Genomic DNA, 4,055 nt, shown 5'->3' on the forward strand with positions numbered 1-4,055 from the left:
AATTAGGAGGTGTGTGATCCATCATGAAAGGCAGGTGACCCTTTTTACAGAAGCTCGACTGGTCTAATGCTCCCCGGAGACAGGTCTCTCTTATAGGTTCACACGGTGCACACACATGCACCTCATATCTGCTATGGAGTTCAAATTATCTTGAACTCTGGATTTTTCTGTATCTACATCCCAAGTGCTAAGATTACTGACATGCCTTACCATAGCCAGTTTATGTGGGTCTGGGGACCAAACTCAGATTGCAAGAGGGGAGGGAGGGAGGTGATCTACCAGAGGACACCAGAGGGGTTTGGTTTCTTAGAGACTGCATTTATCCAATGAAAGAAAAGGAAGGAAGGAAGGAAGGAAGGAAGGAAGAAAGGAAGGAAGGGAGGGAGGGAGGGAGGGAGGGAAGACTGAGTACCCACCATGGCAAAGCAGAAGCTGAAGTGCAGGTTCAGCAGTGCATGAGAAAAGTCCCTGCCTCACAAGGACTGAAGGTCAAAGCCACAGAAACAGCAGATGAATAGATATCACGTGGATGGTGGAGTAAAGAAAAAGCAGGGAAGGCGTAGGCACGGAGATGCCTAGAGATGCTCAGGCTACCTTGCCAAGAGGACAGCATTTGTGCTACACAGGAGCAAGCCAGCTGGGTACCTGGGGATAATCCTGCCAGGCAGGGGCTACAGCAGGGGAAAGAAAGGGCTTTGAGTTGGAATATGCTTCATAGAATGTGAGAAGTTACCGGCAGGCTGGTGTGGACCAGCTGCAAAGAAGACAGACGGTGATAAGAGACAGGATGGCATGCTAGCTGGGGCCCAGATCACACATACCAGGCTAAGAATGTTGGTTCTTCTGGGGGACATGCGGGGATCGGCAGAAGGTGACATGGCATGATTTCCGTGTTTAAAACGGTGACTTTGGTTGTCTGACGACTGCGGGGCTGAGTTGAGAAGATCAGCTCAGGTACAGCCCAGCTAGAAAACTGACAGTGACCGCGTGGGTAGCGGGAGCGGTGAGAGTGGATTCAGCCTGAAGGTCAAGCTGGCAGAATCTGCTGATGGGCTGGGTGTGTCTGAGGAAGGTGGCGGTCCCAGATAAGCCCCAGGTGTCTGGCCTGTGCCCGGGTATGAGCCCATTTTATTTTTCCAAGGTGTTTTCTTCTATCTTTATGAAGCCACTTTAAAGGGCTTTGGTGGAGGTCGCAGTGCAGCACCAGCAGGTCTAAATCGTGGTGGGGGCGTTCGGTCCTTCCGAGCTTCCCGAGATCGATTCCTGACTACCTTGCTTGAATAGCACAGCTCACACAGCAATGCAGCTTGACATAGAGTTTGGGGAGCACATAAGCATCAAAGACACTCGCTTCGGATATGTTCCTGACGGCAGCCGCCTCTACGATGTTCCGAATGACGAACTTCTTAATGGCTTTGTCCTTGGGCACACAGCGGGCACAGTTAGCGCAGTGAATTGGCTGCACGTGGCCGCGGCCCTTTTGGGCACGACCGTCGTTTCTCCCTTTTTTGGTCATCTTGGAGCCAAGTCCCCATGAGCCCATTTTGAGGCAGGCACGCAAAGGGAAAACTCCACTTAGCTTGAACTATAACACGCGGCACTTACCAGTGAGAGCCTGCCAACATGGAGCTGCACACCCCTCCCTAAATAAAGTACCTAGAAACACTGACCTGGAGTCTGCTAGCAATGCTTAGTAACCCCGCTTCTGTGGCCACACAGTCTGAAACATGTCTGGCTGGGAACGTGAGGCAGCCTGGACTGGTTTGGAGTACATGTAGGAAAAAGCCCTACTTACCGTCATCTCATCATGCCTGTACATGACTGAATGTCCATGAGATTAAAATCAGATGCATCATGGAAAAGGCATGTACAGTGCATGCATCCACACACGCCTGTGGAGGTGAGAAAGCAGCCTTCAGGTGCTGGTCCCTGCCTTTCCATCCTGTCTGAGAAGGGAGGGCTCTTTGCTGCTGCATAGGCCAAGCTATTGGACCCAAAACTTACAGTGGATTCTCCGGCCTTAGCTTCCCATCTCTGGGTAGAGCAGTTCTCAACCTGGGGATCACAACCCCTTTGGGGTCACCTATGACCACTGGAAAACACAATTTCTGATGGCCTTAGGAACTGGGACACTGCTCCTCTCCAGGCGGGTCAACCCTCATGCAGACACACCCACATGTGAGTGCCAGGAAATGTATCAAAGGGTTGCAGCAATAGGTTGAGAACCACTGGGGTAGAGGAAGCTAGGATTGTAAAAGTGGCTTTTCTTTGTATTCGGGGATCTGAACTGAGGTTGCCAGGCTTGTGCAGGAAGCACCGCTACCCACTGAGCCATCTCCCTGGCTCGGTATATCTAGGTGTATCTACTCCACGCTCACTTAGCTCCCCAACACACTCTCACTGCCTCACTTGAACTCTCTGAAGGATGTCATGGAGCTAGGAACGCTCCGTCCAGACGGAGACCGCTGGTAACAGTTCCAATACTGGAAAGCCCAGGAACACCCAAGAGCTGTTAGGGCCAGAGAGAGGTCAGCAGTTGCGTACACTTGCTCTTCCAGAGGACTCAGGTTCAATTCCCAGCCCCACCTGACAACCCACTGTCAGCTCTAACTCCTCCCAGGGGATCTGATTATCGCTTCCGGTCTCCGCAGGCAGCAGGCACCTGTGTGCTACATTTATACACACATAGGCTAAACACTTCTACACATAAAAAGTGGAAATATAGATCTTTCAAGAATAGCTACCAGAAGTCAGATTAGCTGATATGTGTGGTTGGTGCACACCTTTGATGCCAACACTCAAGAGAGAGGTTGGCAGATCTGTGAGTTTGAAGCCAGCTTGGTTTACATATCGAGTCAGGCCAGCCAGAGCTACATAGTGAGGCCATGTCTTTTTAAAAACAGTTTTGCAAATGGATGGAGCTAGAAAACATCATATTGAGTGAGGTAACCCAGACACAGAAAGACAATTATCACATGTACTCACTCATAAGTGGTTTTTTAAACATAAAGCAAAGAAAACCAGCCCACAAATCACAATCCCAGAGAACTTAGACAACAATGAGGACCCTAAGAGAGACATACAGATCTAATCTACAAGGGAAGTAGAAAAAGACAAGATCTCCTGAGTAAATTGGGAGCATGGAGACCTTGGGAGAGGGTTAAAGGGGAGAGGACAGGCAGGGAGGGGAGCAGAGAAAAATGTAGAGCTCAATAAAAATCTATTAAAAAAATTTACCCCCCCCAAAAAAAGTTTTACACATCCGTTTATGATGTTTTATATATGTCATATAACTTATAGTGTTCAAAGCCAAGGGCCAAATGAAATCACCTAGATAGTGGTTGTAGGGACTGGGAGAGTTTGAACCCGGCAGTTCTCCCAAAACTAGAGAGTTAGATGCAGTAGAATAAAAATGAGAAGCCAGGGGTAGGGACATTTCAGGGTCAAAGTGGTTTCCTCATAGGTGTGCAAAGAGCATCTCAAGGAGAGGTCATTAGGAGGACCAAGCCACCACTGGGCCAGATGAGGGCGCTTTAGTAAATGACAGCAGTGTGTTCAAATATGTGGGATCAACACACTTGCGCTCCAGCAGCACCGCCAGCCTCTGCCAGGCGCCTACACTTCTGCCTGGGCAGTCTCGTTGAGACACCACTGTACTTCCGTTCGTGTACCCTGGTCGGCGAATCGCTCGGTAGTAACGATGAATGTGTGACCTTATGACTCTCAAAGCATCGTCTCTATCGTGGTTTTGAAAGAAAATGGACCCCAAAGGGGGTGGCACTGTTAGGAGGTGTGGCCTTGCTGGCGGAGGTGTGTCACTGTGGAGGTGGCCCCCAGCCCATCTGTTCCATGCCAACAATCATTTTGCCATCTCCCCTTCTCACTATCTCTTCTGACCTGGGCTTTAAACACTTTCACAGAGACGTGTCAAGCAGCCGGAGACCAGGTTTCAACAGCACCCACTGAATTCAGTCCTTTACCCAGTCAGTGTGATGAAAATATCAGCGATACTGTGATGGATGTGAGGCAGGGGAAGGAATGATCAACTCACGTCA

At 49.7% G+C, this 4,055-nt stretch overlaps 1 pseudogene; it reads right to left on the bottom strand.

The window, feature by feature from the left end:
- Positions 1–1,157: 1,157 nt before the first annotated feature.
- LOC126504981 (40S ribosomal protein S26-like) lies at positions 1,158–1,522 on the bottom strand (annotated as a pseudogene).
- Between the last annotated feature and the right edge of the window lie 2,533 nt (positions 1,523–4,055).

Source organism: Alexandromys fortis, unplaced genomic scaffold (assembly GCF_014885135.2).
Source record: "Alexandromys fortis isolate MF-2015 unplaced genomic scaffold, M_Fortis_MF-2015_v1.1 scaffold_58, whole genome shotgun sequence".
Classification (NCBI taxonomy): Eukaryota; Metazoa; Chordata; class Mammalia; order Rodentia; family Cricetidae; genus Alexandromys; species Alexandromys fortis.